This window comes from Vidua macroura, chromosome 4 (assembly GCF_024509145.1).
Source record: "Vidua macroura isolate BioBank_ID:100142 chromosome 4, ASM2450914v1, whole genome shotgun sequence".
NCBI classification, from domain to species: domain Eukaryota; kingdom Metazoa; phylum Chordata; class Aves; order Passeriformes; family Viduidae; genus Vidua; species Vidua macroura.
The window spans coordinates 1,091,738-1,115,225 of record NC_071574.1 but is presented as its reverse complement, the minus strand read 5'-3'; the positions used below and the strand labels follow the sequence as shown (position 1 = coordinate 1,115,225).

Sequence of the window (23,488 nt, the reverse complement as noted above, 5' to 3'; positions counted from 1 at the left end):
ACTGGAAAGGGCAGGTGGAATCACCATGCTGTCAGTGCCCCAGCCCAGGGGAATGGAGGTGGGAATAAAAGCAGGCTTTGCACGGTGTTCTGAGGCAGCCCACAAAACATTCCCCCGACTTGATGCAACAAATCTCCTCCTCTCACTTGGTTAATGGCTCTTCATCACTTTTCAATTCATAGTTTAATGCTCCAATGGAAGCCAATTTGAATTCATTTAACTCTTCAAATAAAACTTTTGTGAGATGCTGTATCAGATGTTTTATTACAGTCCATCTATTCTGGTACTGTTTTCCACTTTCATAAGGCTGTCAATTAGCGATCCAGTTCCAACAGAGTGATTTGTGCTGTGAACTCAGCTGAGACACAACATTTGTGCAGTAGAATGGCTGCCTAACTAGGACTCCTAAAAGTCAATCAGTGCAGTAGCCAAACTCTGCGTGTGTTGTTTGATCGGCTACACAAGTTAAGCCGCTAAAAAAAATTGCTAAAAACTTTTTTTATAGTTCTATTACAAACCAAGTAACTGCACATCTTCTATATTGATTTTGAAAATTTACCAAGGATTTCAGGTTTGTGGGTGAGTACTAAAACTTTACTTTTTGGAGGTTTCTTACACACAAAAAAAAAAAAAAAAAAAAAAAAAAAAAAAAAAAATCCCAGGCTCTGGAACAGCCTCTTAGAAGCTAAACTATTTGGTCTTTATGATTTTTTTTTTTAGTAGTTAATTGTTTCCCACACTTTCTGTTGTCCTATTGCTTTTCTGGGAGCTAAAAATGTTTGCCACCATGTGAGATAATTAAAATGTGTCCACTCTTATACCAATGTCAATATATTTCACTGAATAACATGCTTTGTGGTGTCTGTATCCTGTCATAGGGACTATTTGTGAGCAAGTCAGACGTGGTCACATCTGTGCTAGGAATTAAAAGGAGGCCACTAACTTATTTCAGAGGGACTACTGCTGTCACATAGTAGTGATCTATTGCTACTGCAGAGGAAGTCTATTTAAACCCAGATAACAAAGACTTTGTACTTAAATCTTTCATACAGCACGTTTGCCACATGAAATTTAAACAGAGCTTTACTCTGAGTTGGCTCAAGCCTGGTTCCAGCCAGTCAGACACAGTTTTCAAGCTCTGTATACATTAATTCTCAATGTAACAGTTTCCCTTTATTTATTCTTTGAGTAATTTCTGCTGGAGTCCCCTATCTCTATCTTTGTCCTCACTGGCTGAAGGGTGTTGTTATCGTTGAGAGGATTTGGTAGAAAAAGAGGAAGAAGACACAGAGTTTGGTCCCACCAGTCTCTGATCACAGCAGATGTGAGGGCTGGAGCATCATCCAAGCCACCAGTCCTGGTGACAACCTGGCAGGGCTTGGCAAGTAGTGGCTTTCAAGCAAAATGAAGCAAGGAGAGTAAATGAAGCCAGAGTGGCCTTCCATGTGTGCATCCTCTTTTTTTGTGTGTGTGTGCTTCTTGGGCTTGCAAACAGCTTCTAAAGGGGAAAATTCAGTCCTTTCCATCTTGCTCATAAATACTTGCATTTATCACTGCTTTTATTGCATGGCAGCTGGGGAGCAGCAAGTGAAGTTTATAATATATCTCCTGCTTCTTCCTAGTCTTGGTTCTAGGTAGTCCTCCAAGAAAATTTTGAGTCTTAGTACCAGTTTTTTACAGGCAAGATGAGCTTTTTGTGGCAACCACTTAAGGCTGCACATATGACTGTTGTCAGTAAAACTCATCTAGACAGAGAAATTTGGTCATGTAACAAAAATACTACAATATCCAAGAGACTTTGCTTTTAATGTACTTAAGTGTTGCAGACAAGACAGAGGAAGTTTTATGCAAGGTGATTAGCACAAATTCAAATTCTTACCTTGAAACAACTGGAGGGGTACCGTTTGCCTGTCAAGAGGAAAAATGCTTTATGGTGAAAAGGTAGGGAGTAGAACCTTTGATTTCTGTCTGTGCCACTATTGTGTTTTGCCCTCTGAAGGCCACTGATTTTTTTCAGTATTTCACTTTCCCTGTCTTTGCTGAGGGAGTACTGGTCTTTTCTACCTTTACATGGGCATTAGCTGTAAAATGCTCTAAGATGATTCATGTTTGGTTCAGATGTTTATAGCATGGATATTGCAAAGTGTGCTTTTGGGAAAGCCAGTACAAAATTCATACTTTCATGTGCAGGCAAATGTGTTTGCTGTCCTTGCTTCCTATTTCTTCTTTTTTGTTGTACCCTGGTTAAATTCCTTTGTGTTTATTCCTGCCACTGCTTTATGGGGTTTCTCCGAGAGAAGCCACTTTGTCAGCCAAATGAAAGATCTCTTCAGAGATTTCTGGTGTGTCATCTGTGACCTATAGATACTGTTTTGCTCTTGATTCAAAATATAAACAAATGTTTCTTTTTGAAATATCTATTCTTTGTTTTGTCTAGATAAAGTTTAATTTGGAAATGCCACTAGTAGGATAAAGGTCCTGCTTGGGAATTCAAGGGATTTTTTTGTTGAGTCACGCTGAGCTCAGAGACTGGAACTAGAACTAATACCATTACAGCTCTGTGATGGAGTAGAGAGGCTTTGATTAACCTCTTGCTTTTGTGAAAAATCTCTGTTTATTGAACTACTGAGGCATTAACTGATTGTTGAAGGGGGAGAGTGTGGAATAATAAAAAAACTCCAAATGGTTGTCAGTCTTTCTGAACATACTGCCCCTGAATCAGGCTGGGATTGTCTTTACATTCCTGTCCTCTCCTGGGGGCTGAGTGCATAACTCCACTTGGTTTTCAATAACAATCTCCAGGATGTATCATGGACAAGGAACTCCAGCCTGGCCTTCTGGGTTATGGAAGGGGCTGACAAAATTATGTCTCATCAATTGACATAATATCTTGTAATCCATAAAGCTCAGTTTTAGGTAACATAAACATAGAGACTTTATTTTCTGCCTAAACACAAATATTTTTTTTTCCATGGGGGAGAAAGCCCTTTAGGAGGTCCTTCAGCTAAAAATCTGAGTGTGCAGAATGATTGCCTGTGGTTGATGCAGGCAGATGGAGCTTGCACCAAGGCTGATGGAGAGTTAGTCTGATGGGAGCCTGTCTGCTGTTTCGAGGCATGCATGGCTCGCTTTTCTTGCTGTGTGGACACTGCATATCACAGAATTCTCTTTATCTTGATTTTCGAGGTACAAATAATGGTACCATGCCCTTCTGCAGGTGATGAATTCACCAGGATTCTGATGCACAGTTCCACTCTAAAGAGCAGGACTCTGAGGGGGTAGAGTAGTGAAGCCATTTAAAATTGCACCCCAAATATGATTTACAGAGTAGTAATGAATAAAAATGCCCTATAGTTATACCAGCTATTTAGAGGGGTAGAGTGAAGGTAGTCTGGAAAAAATATCAAGGCAGAGACCTCTGCTTTTTTTGGTTTAAATTAAAAAACCCTGAGATGCTATGAGGGCTTTAAAATCAAATGTGATCAATAAGTCTAATTTCTGTATCTTACCTAGAAGCCTAGAAGAGTGCACTTTCCTCTCATTTCCAAACATTTCTCTGTGAATCACTGACCAGCTGCCCTCGCTTCTGGTGGTTTAGGAGATGATCTATACCCTGGTGAGAGAGATTAAATTCAAGAATACCCTGAGGGTCTGGAACTTGAGCTCTGGCCTCCTCCTCGCATAATATGGTCCCATGGAAAGGGACAAGTTGTTGGCTAAAACAGCCCCTGGAAGTAGAACACAGAGGAGGTGGGTGCATATTTCATGACAGACTGTTTTAACTTTCCAAACAGCCACCTCTTTTACAGCCAGCAGCTACAATTAATTATTTATCAGAACACTTATTTATACACTAAAAGCTAAATGCAATCCTTTCAGTGGAGCCTGGCAGAGTGTGGGCTGGAATAAGTAGCTGTGGATAGTCCTTCAGGAGGGGAGGTTTCGTGCAGAGCTCTGCTCAGTGGAGAGCCTGTCCACATGATTCTCTCTGCTGTTTGTGCCTGGTACTGATATTTACATGTGGAAGATGAAAACCCAGCCGTGAGTAAGAGTCTGTAGCTGTGGGGGCATCAGCCTGATCTCCCTTGGCCAGGTTTAGTAAGCCAAGGACAGTTCTATGCCACCGGCATCCAAGGAAGAAGAGGGAATTCCTTCCTTTGTGCCTCCTTCCTCATGAAGGAAGCCCACCCTGTCCTGGCTTCTCCTTCTGTGTTTGCTCTGGCTCTGTAAAACCCATCCTTGCAGCAGAGGAGGGAGGATGAATTTGCTCACTCTTCCTCCATTTAGGGAGAGCAGTTGTGACCCCTTCTGTAGCCAGAGGGAAGGAAACAGGTTTAAATACGTCTCTGTTCCTTTCAGAATTGAGGTCAAATGGCCATCCATGATGGCACTTCCAGTGCCAGTGTGTTTTCCTCATCAAATACTGACATGGTTTCTACACTGGTGTGCTGTTGCCATGTAATTCTGGTGGCATTGCTGTTTAGGTAAAATATTATTGTTTTTCTATAGCAACTGTTAGTTTCAGTAAGAATTCCTATTCCATTGTAATTATTCCTGACAGTAATTGTAATAAATTTTTGGGATTGATATGCATGATTTTCATTTTCTTCCAGCAGCCAATGCTTTTAATGGCTCCATTTTTCTAATCTGAATGTTGAGATAGATGGAGAATTTATTCTGGATTTCCACCTGGCACTCTTCTGGGTGGCTTACCTTGGTGAGGGGCATTGCTTTAACATCTCAATAGGAGAGAGAGACTTGTTGCTGTGAGCTGTGCCTTCTTCAGCCTGTCTCAAAATGGGAGACAGGACTCTTTGGCATTCCATCTGATTTCTAGCAGAGACCCTCCTTCTCTCTAAGAGTCCAGCCCTTCCACCTGCTCTAATGGTCCTCAGCTGCATCCCAGGCCTGAGAACACGGGATCTGATAAACTGCCGCCTTACACTGCACTCTTTAACACTTGCAGATGGCTTCAACCCAGGCTGCCCTCCCCTTGGAAAGTGTGGAGAGCCCTTGGCTCACCCAAGCTCAATGTCCTGCTCCTGAAATGACTCCCCAGGCTGGGCCAAGTGCAGCTTTCTGCACAATTCCGAGGTAACCTTTCCTTCAGCCATCCAGGCCCCAGCTTGCAATGCCTTGCTGCTCTCAGCCCAGGGGTTGCTTTGTTCAGAAAAGCCAGTTTTGTGGGTATGGAAAGCAGTTTCTTGGATGCACCTATGGAGCTGCAGAAGAGGGTTGGCATTAGATACTCTTTAAGGTCCCTCCCAACCCAAACCATTCTTAGATTCTGTGATTATGGAAGCTTTGCAAGGCAAACACTTGATGGAAGCAAACAGCAGAGTATTCATGCAGCTGAAGCTCAGCCAGCCCTGTGGTCATAGAGGCAATCAAAGCAGAATTGTTTGTGGGCAAATCAAAATGATTTGGAAGAGAAATTATACTTTTTTTTTTTTTTGTAGAAGTTCATTATATACTTCCTTTACTGCTTGTAGAGAAATGATAAACCTTTTTCTGGGGATACAGAGTTAAATGCCATTTTTTGTTTATCTAACTGAAAACTCATATCAGAACTAATAGTAACTCATCAGCGTTTTCTGTGCTCAGTATTGCTGTGGGTTTGCAATATATGGCCACATTTTCCTTAAAGTATCTCATTATACTGCTGGGATAATTCCTGTACTGCAACCCTAAAAAAACCTGTCCTTACTGTTAGCATATTTTTATCCTGCTCATAGTGAATATGGTAGTTGAACTCTAGAACAGCTCATGATTCCTGCACGGTGCTAAGTCTGATCATGGCCATTACAGAGAGTGATGCAGCAGATATCACAGCCTCTAAACACCCATAAAGTTTTAATAGGACTTCCAGCACTTGATAGTGTGAGTGAATAGGGTGCTCAGTCTGAACAGGATTTATATGTGGGGGTGTGTGCAAAAGTGGTCAGTCACTGAAGCATTCTGCTCTCTGCTGAAATGTAACCCTTTGAATTTGATTTACTCTGATGAAAGGCAACTGAGAGGAGCATTTCCCCAGCCTTGCAGAAGAGAGTGGTGTCAACAAGACACCAAGATACTCCTGCTTTCAATTCTGAGGCTTTCAGACATTAGGCATCTATTATGAAACAAAAAAAAAAATGGCACAAAACCTAACAGACAGTCGTAAACCTGTGCACTGAGCACTGGCATGAGGAACATCTAACCCAACTGAGCAGATCACTGGATCTGATTGATAAGATTCGGAAGAGAACTCAAAGCCAAGAATTTCCTTAGTTAAACGAGACTTGGCAGTTCACAGCCCACCCCCAGCCCCTCCTTTAGAGCAGCATTTCCAAAAGCAAGGCAGGCAGTGCAGCTTGGTGGAGGGGAAAAGGTGCATGGGCAGAGTGCACAGACAGGATAGGGCGAGACAGGGAGCGCCTGGAAACGTTGCCAACTATTGAAACTTGATGAACAAGGAGATCCTGCTCCCCTTCCACAGGCTGAACATTTATGGCAGGAGGACCATGATTCAAACTGCTGAAGGAATGGGTGAAAATGAGTTACCTCTCTTTTTATTTTTTATCTCTGTGAGCATTCCAAGCTAGGACAGGTGGAGTAACCTGCTACAGGGGGGTAGGCCTGATTCTGCAGAATTTATTACACAGAGGGAAGGAGGGAGGCTTCAAGCAATGTGAATGAGAGCAGCAGGAGTTAGTAAAAAACAACCTGGTAAATTCCCTGGGGAAAAGAGAGCTGCATGAGTGTGGGGTTTTGTTGTATGTGTGGTTACAACAGTGCAGTGCTTGAGGGAAGAGATTCGTTCACCTCTAAGCATTTTCCTGTGGGTGTTCATTCCCAGCAGCAGTGACTTGGAGCCCCTGTGCCAGCTGTGGGATAAAAACCCTGGGCTGCTGCTGGACTGGGCTCTGGAGCATCTGAAGAGCCCAAACTGATTTCCTCAGTTTACCTCTCACTACCTCTAACAGTCCTTGCTTCCACTCTATAAATGATCATGCTGTTTAAAAAAAAAACAAAACAAAACGTTGCTGACATATAGTTTGCTATCAAACTGGTGGAAGACAGCAGATCTGTAGGTTTTGGCTTCCTCACAGTACAATTACTCTTGTTTTGGCACATATTTAATGTATCTCCATGGAAAGCTTCTACCATGTCCTTCTAGTACAGTAGTTCTGCTGAACTTTGCTAGATGGGAGCAAATAAAAGCAAAGGATGTGGAGAAGACTAAAGAAGCAACTGTATCCTCTTTTCCCCCTCACATAACTTCCCGTGCTCTCCCTTCCATGGTCTTTCGTATATTTGGCAGACAGCTGTTTCCCTCGGAAACAACATCCCTTTGCATCAGGGGCACTTGCATGCAAATGTGGCCAAGACTGTCTCAAACTTCCAAATAATCCTTGGAATGCCAGGCTCCAGGCAGCTTTCGGAAGCACTTAGGTTCCAGGCAGACCATTGGGCACACTCTGGGTATTTGTACCTGCTCTGAGTATAGGCACTGTCTATGTGCTGGTATGAATGGATGCCCAGAGGTTGAGAAGCTGAGCGATAGCTTACCTAGAGAAGAATTTCTCTTCCTAGCGTGCAGCAAAGAGACACCTGCTATTCAAAGCTCTTCACGGGGCTCCAGGTAAACCAGGCAGAGTCTGCAGTTGCCAGCAGCTGTCAGCGGCATCCCAGGAAGGCTCCTCTTGCTCCGGCCCCAGTCACTGAACTCCACCGGCGCAGTCACATCTCATTTGTACCCAGCCTGTCCTTTCAGAGCGAGCAGCCAGCTGGAACGAGTCAAACCTCTGCTCGGCACGCCGCTCCAAATGCAGCTTCCTTCTTGGACCCGGGGATTACGGCGGGGAGCCGCCAGGCTCCGGCAGGAAGGCTGCGAGAACTCTGGAATGAGCCCGGGAGCCGCCGCTCGCGGTCCTGCCGCCGGCGCCGCGCTCCCGAGCGCCGGAGTCAGCCTCCGCCTCCCGCGGATCTGCGGGAGCAGCGAGGCGGCTTCGCCGGGCTGTGATTGGCAGCAGCGCCCGGCTCCTGCCGCTAACCAGCCCGCGGACTCGCGCGGGCTCGGAGCCGCTCTGATGTCATTCCGGCCGAGGGGGGGATGCTGGCGAGGCTGGTTCGGAGATGAGCCGCGTTCCTCTCCCACCGCCCCGATCGATTCCGTGCTCCGCGAGGATTTGCACAGCCTGTCATCGTGCGGCTGGAACACCTCCCCTCCCGCCCGCCCGAAATGCGGGAGGGAAGTGCCTCTTCCAGCGCCCGGGTTTACACCTGAGCCTGCAGCGGAAAGCCCCGGAGAAAGGAGAAGTTGACAGAATCATTTTTCTGACAGGAGGACGCTCGTGCCCCCAGCGCCCCCCATCACCCCTCACCGTCTCCAGATGCTAAAAAAAGAAGCTTAACAAAATCCCAGCACTGGAAGGCTTTGGGTTCCTATTCTTGTTAGGTCACGGATAAGATCACCTGGTACAATGAAAGGTGGGTTTTAGCGCATGACCAAAATCAAGCAGGGGTCACCCAGCAAGTTTGTTACAGACGATCTCCCTGGCACCAGCAAATATTCGGTGCTCGGAGGTGAAAAGTATTTTCTTGCTGTATGTGACACAAGTTCCACCTATTTGTTGCATAATTTCTTATTAAAATCCTTTATTTCGTCCAGCTGGAGACAAAACCTACCTCCACAGCCAAGAAACATGATTGCTACGTGACTTCAAATTGTATTACAAAGGCATAACTAAACACTTGCTATATTAAAAGAATTAGATTTTATTCCAATCTAATTTTCAATTTTTGCCAGCCTGACATCTTTCACTCCAAAACTGTTCTTTGTACAATACACCTTGGAATTGAAATTCAGCCAATTGTGTGCAGCAAATGTGAGGAGAAAATAGTTTTGTTCAAGGAGACTGGAACAAACCCGTTCTGAGATGATGAATGACGCTGTAAACTCAGATTTGAATCATAGGAGGGTCAGCTCAACCTTTCATGTTTCCAAAGCAATGTAAATAAATGGTGTTCCCTGCAGTTCCCCATTTACATCCTTCAGCTGGGACCTTCTACATGAAGAGCTGTTTGCTCTCTGAGAATATCCAAGTTTCAAAGATGGTAGAGATTCCAGACTGGAGACTAATTGATTCCTTCTGGCTAAATTAGAAACAGAGGGAAAATTAAAATTCAAACCACATCTGAGTAATTTCCTGCAATTTCTAATTACAAAGCACTTGCTGGGAGATCTTTTAAAAATGCCTTGCACCTATGGCCTGGCTGTGGATTTGGGATTTGTTTTCCAAAGACTGTTGTGAATGCTGGCCTTGGGGATCCCCCTGCAGCTGGGTGGTGAGCAGGTGCTTCCTTGCATCCTGTATGAAGGTCAGAGCTTCAGTCAGGCTGTAAACTAAAAGAGCCAAATTGAGTTACAAGTTGGGAAGAGTCTCTTCCCAACACCAGGAAATCTTCTGGTACAGTTTGTCCAAAGCCTGCCAGAGCTTCCATTGCTGATCTGATGTTGTGAAAAGAAACAGACCAGCTGTTTGTTGCTCTCGGTGCTGCTATCCTTGGCTCCTGGCTGCACTTGGAGAGGGAGGGTTTGGCTGAGGGACAGCTGTGCTGCTCCAGATGTGGCAGGAGCAGCGCTCTGCCCCCTGGAAGCCACGGCCGCGGATGTTCCCGGGTGGGCCAGCGGCCAAGCGGTTGCACAAATGTTGAGAGTGTGTTTTAATTCAGATGCTCAAGTCACTCTTTGAACTGAAATCCTTGGCTTAAGCCCTGCTGAGCTGGGTGAATTCAACATGAAGAGGCAGGGCTGTGGATTCACGCTGCCCCCAGAGCTGTTTGCTCTGCTGGTGGTTCATTTTAAGTGCAGGATCAGGAGAATGACTGTGCCAGGGTCTGCCCTCATGAGAAACATGTGGGAATCTGTTGGCAGAATTGCTCCATCTCTCTGTAGCAGAAAGAGCACACCAACCCTTGGGAGACAAGAATACTGTTGGAATTTTCACTTCCCTCTCCTTTGGGTAGTGGAGAGAATTGAACTCTTCCAGCTCGGTCACAAATGCATTTGAGTTACCTGGAATGTCCTTGTGGTCATGACATAATCCTCCAGCTCTGCTTGAGGGGAAAAATAGATAAGAAAGAAAACAGGACAGCAAGAAACAGAAATGAAGTGTGGATGGAGAGAAACAAGAAAATAAGACAAATCCTAGTAATAAAGCACTCTATGAATGAGGCAGCACACTTATGCTGAGATCCTTGGCCCAGGAGATAAGTTTTCCTGGCTCTTAACCTGCAGCACGGATTTGGCACTGGGTGCTGTACGTTATTCTGTACCTGTTATCCTCATGTGGTTTATTTCCTCCCTGCACAGGCAGGCAATCACAACAGCTTATTATTATTTTGGTAGAACAGAACCTAGAGCTGGAACCTACCATTGCTTTGCCCAAAACTTTCTAAAAAACGTGACTTTCTGGTTTCTGAACTGTGGGTTTGACAGCAGTTGGTTTTTTTGGGGTTTTGGTGGGGTTGTTTTAGGTGGTTGTTTGTTGCTGTGCTTTGTTGGACAGGTGAAAGTCAGTGTTGCTGTGTTCTGCCCAAATCTTCTTGCAGCTTACACACCTATCACTGCAATGTCTGTACACATTTTTAAAGTATTCACCTTCACACCAGCAGATGTGGGACACACAATTCCTGCAGTTCTGTGGTTAGAAATATAGAATGCTAGAACCATTTAAGTTGGAATAGACCTTCAAGGTTATGGAGTCCAACTAGTAACCCAGCACTGCCAAGCCTACCACTAAATCATGTTCCTAAGTATGATGCAGAGCAAGCAAATCCTCTCAGAAATCAGTGTGTGAACATATGGTATCTCCCTGGTTCACTCTTCCAGACTGTCTGAAAACTTCCACAGGAATATCTGGATTGATGTTGTGCTGCTCCTGTGTTGAGTTTCTGTGGTCTGGCTGCTCCCAGTCTCCCCACCTGTTATTCCAGTGCTCTGAGGACACTGGAATAGGCACTCCCAACTTCTCCTCTCAAAAAGCCCCTCGCAGCACCAAGGCCACGCTTCAAAGCTGACTGCAGTACACAGAACCTTTTCTTTCAGCTGAAGACACATTTATGCCTCTACCAAAAGAAAGATGGCTTTTGACACTGAAGTTCATAATGAGTTTAAGAGAAGAAAAAAAAAGACTCCTCCTGGCAGAACCAGCTTTTTCCTGAGCTGTGGAGATTGCTTCTGAACCTGCCTGTAATGAAACAGCAGTGTGTCTTATTAGACACACAGAGCACTTCCTCAGATGGTGTAAATTGTCAAAACCTCCCTTGATTTCAGAGGAACTGTGACAACTTATAAGAGTTATAGATTAGTCTTAATTCTCCAGCAGCAGTTTGAGATTTGCAGAACTTAATTACACTCACATCAAAAGTGCAAGAAACATAAAGGCATACCAGAATGTGGTTTGTTTTTCTTTGAGTATTCATATATTTCATTAAGAAAAGTCTATTTTGTTGTCTTGATGTCTCAGTAAATTGTTAGGGTTTGGCTCTGGCTCAAAATGTGTTAGAGGTTTTACAGAATCAGAAATGTAGGGATGAAATATGGATACACTTGGAGCTGAGTTTGATGCATTAGACCTCAGTTAAGGCTTTCATGTCTTGTAGTGGCAGTGCCTGCCTTGTCCTGGGTTATTCTTGTTTCCCAGATGTCAGAGGAGAACAGGTTGGTCGTGGTCCACTTAAGCCTGAAGTGCTGATTTGCAACAACATGAACAGCAAAAATGCTGCTCAGTAAAATGAAAAATGAATGAAAATGAAAAAATGTAAAAAATAGCTGTATTCCCTGACTGCTGGCTTTCTCCAGCTATACCGTCTCTTTTCCAGCTTCTATTATCCCCTCTTTATGTCTGGACACACTTGTACAGATGATAAAGGCAAATCAGTGCATACCAGTTCTGTAATGACCTTTATCTTATGCTTTTATTCCTCTGTAAGATAACTTTGATATCCTAGTGTGGCTTTGTTCCTGTATGGCTTTGGATGTATCTGTTTCAGAGAGTGTGCTGGTAGAAACTAATGTGGAAATATCTGTTAAACTAACTTACATTCATTTACATCTAGCATTAGAGCTGCTCCAGATATCTCTAATTACATTACTGTTTTATGTCTTAGGTGCTTACTCAGCTATGAGGATATAAACTGCAGTGTTATAAGTTCTCTTATTGAGATACCATCAAAGCAAGAAGTGAGTTTGTGCTTAATCCACAGCCTGATCTTTGTCAGCACTTCCCATGTGACACTGAGCCAAGGGTTCATGGTGTGTGAGAGAGATGGATGTCTTTGTGTATCCATGAAGCCTTCTGGGCTCTGCCCCACAGTTTCCTAACAGAATCCTTCCCAGGTTCTGCTTTGGCCTGAAGCAGCAGACAGCTCCTGGGAAGTACAAGGGGGCAGGACTGGAGCTTAGAGGGAGAAGAGCTTTTTCCCAGGCCACACCTCAACGTAGCAGGAGAGACTAAAGCAGCGAGAAAGCTTAAGCTCTGCTCAGCCCCTTTGGGTTTGTTGTTTGTGCCTGTAACACGTGACACTGTAAGAGCTGTGTCCCCTTTGCTCTGTTTTCATGATGACTCTTCTTGTGACCTCCCTGCTGGTAAGCAAGTCAGTCTAGTTTTGTAAATCCTTGAAAACCAAGACTAAGATCAGGTGCAGGTCCCATTCACCCGACTGCCTCACCCAGAAAAGCTGGCTGCTGCCCCCCTGCATTGCGAACTGGCAGAAAACCAGATCTAGGAACTTTGGTAGTGCCCCCATTTCCGCTTTCTGTGAAAGCCCAGGGAATCATTTGCTGTGTGACTCAGAAAGGTTGTGCTTCACCAGAGACCACCACAGGGTTTCTCTGGTGCCCAGTGCTGCAGACAGAAGTGGGGTCAGCCCGTTGTCCATCTCTCCCAGCCCCAGTTCAGGCTGGGCCAGGGGCTGGTTTGGGTGGTAACACGTTTTGTACAGCACTGCTCACAGCACCTGCAAGGGGCTCCTGACAGGGCTGGGCAGGGCTCTGCTGTTCCCTGCAGAAACTTCAGCAGAGCCATTCCAGCTCCTGCTGATCCCCAGCCAAGCCACCGGAGCCATTCACCAGCTCCTGCTGATCTGCAGCCGAGCCAGCACCAAAATGGTGACTGATGATTTCCATGGGCTGGGACAATTATCTCTGTGCGACACCAGCATTGTGCTGCCCTGTCTGAGCTGTAGCAGGGCTGCTAAGGTGGGCAGGGGAAAGGGGCTGCTCATGGAGAGCAATGCAGGCCAGCTGCTGGCAAAGCAATCATCATAAAGAGTACAATCTGTAAAATGAAGCGATTGCTTACAAATCTCAAACCCAAGCATTTTGTCTTTGGTTATTAAAACCAAAGAGGCTTGAACTCTCAGTTTGATGTAATAAGTGATTATTTTTTAAAAGAAATTTTGAGTTAGTCAAACTGGAATGATTCATAGAGTAGCTTAATTAGACCAGAGCTCCAGTGGGAGTCCCCTTTAATATGTCTACAGAGACTCTTTTCATACTCTAATGCACCTCTGAATTAAAGGTGAAACCAGGAATGGTAGTTTCAAAGGAGGAACTACAAAGAACATTTATCTTTCTCTTTTTGCTCTCTGTCCTTGCCATCTAGATATAAAGCTTCCATTGCATTCTAAAGATGACTTTTTGCCAGGTTAGCTCACACAAGCAGAGCTTTAGCCTGTTGTGCAGTGTTTTGTTTCACTTCCTAGCAATTTTTAAAAAAATGTTAGGTCATCCTGTTATAATTTGTCTTCTCCTTTATCTGGTGCTATAGGAGGAGGCCTCGTGCTAATGCTCCAGTAGGGTGGGAAATCCTGAAATGGGAAATGGAAGTATGCCCTAAGGTCTATTTTTAGACTGATGTGACTAGGCTGCGCTTCAAAGTAAAATGAAAAAAACCCCACACAGACCTGGGTTCAGCAAAATGGAGGCTAAAGACTTGAAAATGCTCTAGTCTAACAAGGGAAATCAAGATCATGATGTTATATTTACTTTGAACTGGCCTTCTCTAGAGATGTGAATTCTTTCTGCAACATCTGCTAGAACAGAGTTAACAAGCTAAAGAAATGCTTGTGATGTCTCACTGCTATTGATTCCCTTTGCTTGAGGTAGGAATTGCTTATGGACTTTGATCACTAACCCTAAAATATCAGGATGGTGGCAGAAGGAATGGTTGGGTTTTTTGTTTTGAATATGCAATACAGTTCAGTGTCAACAATGCCCTGTGATCATTGCTCTCCAACCATCTTTTGACTGAGGTTTCTTTTTAAAATAGATTTTTCTAATGGAAAGAAAACAAAGGTGACTGAATTAAAATGAGCAAAGAAAAACATGGATGGAATAATCCATGAGCACTCCAAGTGAATAACAACTTGATACTTAACCATTGTACTTCTTTGTCATGCTCATTCCTACTTGACTTGTGGCACTAATGGTCAGCAGGCTGCATTTGAAAATATCTGTAATGATATCTTGGAGATGCATCTTTGCTCTCTGAAGACTTTGGGGCACTTTAGAAATAATATTCCAAATGCTGTTTGCCTATTCATACCCAGTGATGTGGCTGCTGCCTTGTGTGCACTTGAGTTTAAGTTGTGTTTATTTGTTGTTTCTAAGTGTGACAGAAATGCTGACACATTTGGAGCAGGGCTACTGTGAACTGAAATTATCACATAAAAGCTAAATACCAGTAATGGAGATATTTGTTACAATTTGAAGGGTAGGCTTGAAAGAAATAAATTAAATTATGAGAGGACAGTAGGTTGGTTTCTCCTGGTGGCATAAAGCTTTTATGTTCAAGAGAAGTGTTTTAGGAAAGCAGATGCTGTGCTAAAAAAAATGATAGGGCCAAAGAGCAGCAGCGTGCGTGTTTCTGTCGTAAATCTGTTACACCCTGGGCTCCCATAGATGGCAATGTTGTATAACTGATGGTTCTAAGCCGTGTATTCGGGGTCTGCCAATTTCTCTGTGCTGATGTACCTTAAGGAAAATTGCTCTTACAGTAAATTTGATGGTGCATTTCCCTTCAGTCAGGCTGTGACTAATACACACAATGATGCACGCCAAACCACATAACAGAGCCTCGTCAGATGAGAAGGAAATTAATTTTGAAGATTACCTAATTGTAGGTTGTAGGGGGAAAGTCTCTTTTTAGCTCACACAGTTCTGTTCAGTAACCAGGTCACAGCAAGTGTGAGCTCTCCTTTAACAGAGGGGCTTGGACAAACCCGTAAGAAAAAGGACCCAGGTTTGTGGTGTCTGTGCTGGACGCAGGGCTTGTAGAGAGATGTCTGGGGTGCATTAAATCCCCTGCATTTCTGATTGTATCCTGTGTGTCTTTCCTGGGGGACACATGGGCACAGTTATCATCACGCTTTCCTTTACTTTTGTGCTTCTCTGGTTTTGTTGTGCTGTCAGCACAAGGCTCTGACTTCCATCTGTCTCAACCCCCTGGGTAGTTGGAGCACTGAAAGATCCGTGCCCCTTTAAAACAAGTTCATATCCTAAATTTCTTTCCTATACTTATTTACTGCCTGAAATCTCTCCTACGTTATCCTGCCTAAGCTGTGGAAGTACAGAGATGGTTAAAATATTTTTATTACATCTCTATTCCAGTAGTGACACTAAGGACCAGCCCCACTGTAAATGTTGTACTCAGCCCTGGAGCTCAGTCAGCAAGGCTGAAATCCGTGGCACTCCTTGTTTCACTGACTGTTTCCCAACAGAAGTGATCCAGGGAGCCTCACAGCAGCTTCTTGCTGCTGGCATCTTGGAATTCTTCACAGAATAGGAAAGAAAAGTAACCAACATGAACAGAGATCCAAAAAGGAGTAGGAAAAAAAACCCTGTGTCCAGGACATGAATATGGGCTATCAAATAGTTGAATGTATGAGTGAGTTTGGTTTTTTTCTCACTGTAAATTAGATTTTCCATCCAGGTTTTGTACCTGAAGCCAGGTCTCCTCCTGGGAGTCCAGATGCATCCCTAGGGGCTCTCCCTTTGCTGATGTGGCAGTCTGTGCTGGCAGCCAGGGCCTCCTCTCTGGAGCCATGTGTCTCATTTTCTGCTCTCTGCCACTTCAGGAATCTGGAAAGAGTGGGAAAGAGCAGGTTGTGGCTGGCTGTACTAGCCAGGGTCCCAAAATAGGTAGATTCAATGAAAGAGAAGAATTACAGAAAACTCCCAGTTAATGGAGGGGTCTGTGCTCTGGAAGTGACAATTTTCGGCTCTTAACTCAGGTGATATTTGGCAGAGTGGGTTTCTCTGCACTTCTGTGGAGTTTACATTTCATTAATTTGCACATTCAGGGGTTATTTAAAAGTGAGTTAATGACACCTCATTGCATTTGTAGCCATCAATCTGTACGATTCTGGTTTAACATGGAGCACTCAGTGGAGTGTTTCTCCACAACCATTTCTTGGATTTCAGTATTCCTATGTTCCCAACAGACATATTGTTTAACAGTGGTTAAATAATGAAACATTTCCAGCTTCTATAAACACAGCAGGGAAAATAAACACTTCCCAGCACACCCCTGTATTGGTAAATATAAGGGTACATACATTAGACCCAAAAGAACAGTTAGAAAGGAGCTCTGATAAATTTATTTGGGGCTTTCTAGAATGACATGAACACTTGACATCTTTAATAACATTTTTCAATAATCAATAACTATCCAACACAAGTGTTCTTTGGGTTGCTGTTATTTTGCTGCTAATAAGGCCTTGGCAATGACATTGCAATGCAGAACGCTTATGGAAAATGAAGATGAGTCAGCAGCATATATTGAAAGCTGATGTCAGTCATAAATGGGAGTGCTGATTGTGGCAGTGGATCTGTCTTTTCCATCCAACAGGAATGAGGTGTGGAGTGAGGACATCAGTATGTCCTTCAGAGCTCTGCTCTGCATGACTACAGCCAGTTTGCATAACCTCGGGGCTTTGGGTAATTCGCTGTAACCCGGATGTAAGAATTTGGGTTCCTTGTAAGCCTCTGTAATTTGAGAGGCTTTGCACGCGTTGGTGAGGAGAATTATAACACCACTTCTAGAACTATTGAAATGCTGCCAACACAATTATTGTTGGAAGAGGAAAACTTAACGTTTGGGTTAGAAAAGGAAAACTCCATAGTAAGGTGTGTCCTAGAAGTTTAGTCATGCAAAAGATTGAGTGGAGTTATAATTATGTTTTGGGGTTTTATGTCTAAGTGGTAGCAGCTTGGTACTTCTCAGTGGGGGGGGTCTCTTCAAGGACTTCTCATTTTGACTTTTTGTGGAAAACTGGGTAGAGAACAAGCGGGAGAGGAAGTTAAGGTTTGCGTGCAGGGTGTAAGAGGAGGGAGTGATGGTCATTGTGCACAAGCCTGGAGGTGGAAGCTCCTTGGAGGGCACTCCAGAAGCTCTCCATCCGGCCTCGTGGCCCTGCCACAAGGAAGCCACGAGTGCTGGGGCCCCGCTGGCACAGGGGCTGTGGCGTGTGAGCTGCGCCCCGCAGGCGGTGGGGGAGTGCCGGGGCCAGGGCAGCGAGCTGCCGGCCCCGCAGCCGCCCTCTCTCACACAGCGCCGGGGCCGGCAGCCCTGCAGGGCGCTCAGGCACTCCAGCGTGTGAACAGCCGGCTCTGCTCAGCCTTCTCCTGCCCTTCCATCCAGCCCCTGCCTTCCCAGGCACCGCACGGGGACTGACAGGGATCCAGGTTCCCTGGACACGTCCCTGCCGCCTCTGGCGTTCCTCGTTAACGAGGATCGCACCCGGCTGCGGAATCTGCAGTGGCGCGTTTGGAACTAATTTTGGCTGTTGGAGGTTTAGAGTCCTCCTGTGTGTGTCTGTGAGGCTGGCTGCCCAGGAGGGAGAGCAGGTGAAAATGCACTGACCAAAGATTCCCTGTCATTAACTGCAGTGTGGGGACGGTGAGATTCCAGCGGGGTAGAAATCATTTCATTCCTGGATAAATCCAAGCTGGAGGGTGTGCCTGGTGTGAGATACCTCCCATGAGATCTTCTGTGTCCCTTGCAGTTCATACATCAGCAGGAAAAATCACCCTCATTTAAAAAAATAAGGGAGAAGGCAAAAGGCTTCAAGCCTAACAAAGATGCGAAATGAGACTTTAAGCGTTCATTGATTATGATCCACCGCTTTTCTGGCTCTGTGCCTGCATGGGCATGCAGATGTTACCAGCTGGAGATGCTGTTTAAATCAGCATGTCACATCCACTTCTCCGGGCACCAAGATCTTTTCAAACAAAGATGCAAATCCAAGACCAGTCCCAGTTTTAAACTCAGTTCAGGGGAGCAGGGAAAGTCACCAAGGTGCCAAAACACTGAACTCTTGGTCCCTCAGCTGCTCTGACAGAGTTCATGTTATTGTGCAGACAGGACACATATATAAGCTCAAAACTGATTTTTAAAATCACAGCGGTGAATGTTTGGATTTATTTGATTTTCCTGAGTCAGCAGGAAGAAGTAGGTTTATTCTTGTGCCCACTCTGGGAACCAATTCTGCTTCATACAGAAAGAACCCTTCTGTTTCAAGGAAATGCTAATTTAATTTAAAAACTAAATGGATTCCTCACCATTCACAATTCAGTTTTCTGTTTGTCCATGACCAAAGAATATTCACAGAAACCAGGTTCATTTAACTGCAGTTCAGTACTGCCATGCAGCTTCCTGTACTGATAGAATGAAGCAAAGTCAGCTGAAATAGAAACAGGTGTTTCAAACCCAGCAAGAAGATAGGAATATGAGTGTTCTGCTATTAGAAAGCTAAAAGCTCATTTTCTCAGTGTTTAAACTCATTTTGTGGTGGTTGCTATGCTACCATCTCTGCACCTATTTTATGCAGCTTTGAACTATAGCAAAAGAAGTCTTTGAAAATGACAGACCTGAACTAAGCTGAAATCCAACGTGAGACCTTCCTGTAAAGTTTTTATAGTGGATAAAACTTTATATTTAGCAATATTTAAGTTGGTTACTCTGAGGATTCAGCTAGCCTTTTCTTCTGAGCCTACTGGACTTGCTTTGTTTTTCTAGCAGTTTTTACTAAGTTTTATCTTTTACTAAGCTTATACTACCAGCATTAACACTGGTTGTTTCAGGATATGTGTAAGTTGCAGCTACTGATAACAGCAATAGCTGTTATACTCTTTAATGTACATGGAAATGGATCAAACTCTCAGTTAAAAATATATTTGCACAGTGGGAAAAAGTAGCCTGCATCCAGGTGATCCATCACAAGATGCTAGGCGAGCACTCCGGTGTTGAGGAGGCAGAAAGGTAATACCAGGTAAATGGTCCAAAGATATTCAAAAATGTAATAAGCAAATTGGTGAGAGAAGAAAATGGCAGAGTTTTCCATTTGGAAAAGCAGGAAATGCAGTCAGGTGTGGGTGTAAAATGCTGTGATAGATTTCTTTCAAGATCACATCTGCAAAGCCCTTTTAGGGAAAACACGGGTACCATTACACCAGGAGGAAGGAGGGCCACGTGTGGATGATGAATTCCACCTAAGGGGAATGGTGGCGGATAACTTGGGTGCTGCAGCTGGAGAAGACCTAGAGCGAAGGGGCTGCAGCTCCTGCTGAGCACTGGCAGGTCCTGGTCCAGCCAGTAAGGAAGCATGGCATGGCTAAACCTCAGGTGCTAATGCAGGCAAGCAAGGAGAGCCTGTTGTTTAAGGCTTGGGCAGCCAAATGCAGAAAGCATTAGGCATTATCCTGCAGGGCCTAATGGCAAAGGGATGGATGGGATCACCTCATGTGACTTATTTCACCTCCAGAGTGATTGTTTCTATCAAGTGGAATTAGATAAAATTGCATACCAAGAGATCCATCTGACTGCTCTGAAAGCACCTTAGGAGAACCATTCCTGGAGGAGGAATATTAGCCATGCAGCAAATCCCTCTCTCTTTGCTTCTGCCTTGGCACACCTGTGTGTGTACACACATGCTTGCACTGGGGATTGAGAATTCCTCATTGTGGCTCCGAAAGGCTCCCGCGTGGTTCCTCAGCTCGGCTGTTTGTCACACGGCTGTCACTCCTGTGCCTCCATACTGGAGCAGAAAGGGAGGGGTGTGCTTGTCTATAAATACCTTAATTGTAGTGACTGTAAAGATGCTAAGGAGTTATTGAGTATTTGAAAGATGTAATGGATGGAAACCAGAACAAAGCACGTTCTTTTTATGCTTTGGGAGAAAAAGGCCTTCTTGAGGGAAGGTCAATCTGACAAAAACTTAGGTAAAGTTCACCGTGACTGCAGAGGTGAAGATGTGAGTAGTTGATAAGGTACATGAGAAAATAGAGAGGTATAGAAAAGTAAATAGTAAGTAGTTTGTTGTAGTAAATAGCTTGTAGAAAATGGTAATGCACTAATTGAGCAGCTGGAGGGGAGAGCTCAGCATTCCTTCCCCATCCTTGTGCTGTTTAGGATTCTGCTCCAGTGACAGCAGCAGCTGTTCATGGCCAGGGGAAGGGAGGCACAACAGGATGATCTAGGAGGCCCCTCTCAGCTTTAACATCCCCAGGATTCATTCAGCACCCTCTTGGCACAGGAGTGAACGCACCCTACTCTGATTTATATATCCAGAGTTTTCATTTTAATACCCTTGCATGGAGGGGAAAAATATTACAGCCTGACAGGAACTTTAAGAAGTTACTTGCCGTGGGAGAAGTGCATTTTTGCTGTTGTCACTGGGGATTGCTCATTTTCTGCCCACTGGCCACAAGTGCATTAAAGGCTCAGCTATGGTAACACCAGTAATAAATAATTATCCTAAGCTGCAGTATGGGCTGTGCAAAGACTTTCAGCCATCATAAAGATTCCTTTCTGTACTGTCAGATTTCTGTACTGTGGAATTACAAGGATTTATTTTACTGAAAAGAAAAAGCTGTCTGCTGATAAGATCACATATCAAAAATATGCAAAAATGTTCCCTCTGCATTGGCTGAGGCAGGGACCGCATTCTTCTTTTGCATCCTAATTTGGGGACCCAAAAAGTGTAGTGCTAATATTGAGTGTCTCAGCAGTTCTGTTTTCCCTCTGTTCAGCCACCCAGCACCAATAGCTCATTCTTCCATTCATAAAGTACAAGGAGAAGGGGGGGTTGTTCTATAGGACCAGAGTGCACTCCCTGTGAGGCTGGTGTGCAGTCCTGGGTACTTGCTCCTCTCTGGAACTCTGGAACATCAGGAAGGAATAGAACTCAGCCTCTTCTCTTACTGATGTGCACAGAGAGCCCAATGCAGCAGAGAGGGAGGTGGAGAACACGCGGTGCATCCCTCTGCCTTTTCCTGAACAGCTGGAAGTTCCTGTTCTCACTCAGACTTCAGCAATAGAAATGGAGTGGACAATTTCCTGGCTCTCCTCTTCTTAAGATTGCCATATCTGGGAAAAGCTGAGCTTTGGTCACCAGGGGAGGCATCTCATCAGGTGTTCTAAGTGATCACAGCTTTGTTGAGTACACTTCATGGAAAGGAGGGGTATGCTCTGAGGATTATGATCTCCCCTGCTTTCCTGGCTTTCCCCTAGGATGGTAAACAGCAATTATTTGTCCAGTGCAGACAGATGCATCCAAGATGTTCAGTTTCCACCAACTGCAAAGCAGCAGGTGGGGATAATTTTTTTCTGTTTATTTCTTGATTTCAGTCTTTATTTTTCCCAGAAGAACTTTGTGTTTTGATTTCCTCAGTGATGCTCAACATTTTGGGGGCTTTATCTGTACAAAACAGACCAGAGTCTATGCCACTTGGCAACTTCAGTGTGCTTCTCTTCCCTTTTAGAACTCAGATGGTCAAGAAAGCACACAATACAGAATTTGGAAGGTCCTTGCACAATGACCTTTATATCTTAACTCTTCATCCACCCCTCTCTACTTTTTAAACTCTCTACTGATGAGTTGCTTTACTACCTGTTCCTTTCAAGTCTATGCAGGTTGCTCAGACTTCTTCCCAAGCCTTCTATAGAAAAGCACAGGCAAATACACCTCAGTCTTAATTTCTTGCATCACTGACTAAATATTCATATTTGGGACTATTTTTTAATTTTTGTCTTTTTCTCCTGTTTTTCACCCCAGGTTTTAGGGCTGCTGTATTTCAAGTGACCTGAGTGCTTTCTGAACTCCCATTCCCCATCTTTCAACCTTCTCCTCCTTTTCCAAGGCCCTTAGTATTGATGGACTCAGGCAGGGGATCCCATGACACCCATACATAATTTACCCTGAGGTTTCTCTGGAAACAGGACTCCTGTATGTTTGGTGCTCTTGATGACAGAGCCATGCACAGGTAATTAATTAGCAGCAGTCTGCTGCCAGGGAGGGATGCTGCTGTGCTGTGCTGAGGAGGTCACTCACCAGCAAGCTCCTTCTCTGTCAGTCCTGCTCCTCTCAGCTGATGTTTAAGATTTGAGAAATTTAAGAGCTAGTCAGGAGAAATGGTGAAACAACTGAACACAAATGAGGGATGAATAAGGCAGAGGCCAGGTCTGCATTGCAAGAGGAGAAGCAGAGACACTGTCAGCCTTTGCAGTGAGATACACATTCAAAGGCATGGCAGGTTCACTGAATTGCTTTTGTAATCTGTTAATTTCACAAGATTTTGAAAGTCTTGTTTTCTGAATTAGTAAAGTTTCAAATGGACTATCAACCCATTTCACTGCTTTTCCTATGAATTTGGTTCTGAGACCATCAGCTTTTCTCTCCCTGTTAACTGTGGTCAGGTACTTGAGCAGAGCTGTGAACACAAAGCCTCTGACAAAGCAGCCACGCCACCGGCTGAACCATGAGCAGAGTCAGCTGCATTGTGCACGGTGCTGCCACACTCCATTGAGTGGCAGCTGCCACCTCCAGGCCCAAGGGAGAGCAGAGCTCAGGACTGCCACGCTCCCTCTGCAGAGGCACACGTGGCTGCACGGGCAGCACATTTCCCTCTTGGGAATGCCATCGTGCCCAGGAGCCCCCTGAGCCTGCGATGCTGTGTCAGAGACAGGCCTGAGCTTGGACAGGGACTGTATCCAAGCTTTGCAGCTGCTTCCTCTCTTAATCCTGAGATTTACAGTCCAAAGCCAAAGGGAGATGGGAACACAGAGGTAGGGTGGGAATACCCAGCATGGTAGCTGTCCCAGGAATGAGGAGCAGCCTGGGCACACCCCGTGGCTCCCCTCTTTGCAGAGGCACTGAGTGCTGCTGAGCCCCTGCTGCAGGGCTGCTCTGGCCAGGGCTGGCAGGGCTGGCTCAGATGGCAGCACACGAGGCAGCTGAAGGCAGCCCACTCCCTCAGACTGTGCAGGGCAGCAGTCTTGCCAGAATGTCCCCAGCCACACCACGAGGGAGTTGAAGGGAGCAGATATGACAGCTCATACCTACGTGTTCCTTAACTGTAGTCACTCTAAGTAGGTGTAAATTGCCTTCATTTTAAGGACAACTTTCTTGTTTTCACTGACATGCCAGTGAAGTTCTGGCA

At 44.8% G+C, this 23,488-nt stretch overlaps 1 protein-coding gene across 6 annotated transcripts in view; it reads right to left on the bottom strand.

Annotated features, from left to right (window-relative positions):
- The window catches only part of NDST4 (N-deacetylase and N-sulfotransferase 4), a 97,992-nt gene that overhangs the window by 59,740 nt on the left and 14,764 nt on the right, over positions 1-23,488 (bottom strand). For 2 of the 6 annotated variants that reach the window (XM_053976278.1, XM_053976279.1), the window contains exons 2-3: positions 15,990-16,129; positions 3,510-3,613 (exon numbers count right to left, since the gene is read on the bottom strand). The gene's annotated coding sequence lies outside the window, so the exon portion shown is untranslated. Of the gene's footprint in view, positions 1-3,509; positions 3,614-7,551; positions 8,035-15,989; positions 16,130-18,610; positions 18,699-23,488 lie in introns of those variants that run through there. The other 4 variants (XM_053976277.1, XM_053976280.1, XM_053976282.1 and 1 more) reach the window with 4 other exon arrangements.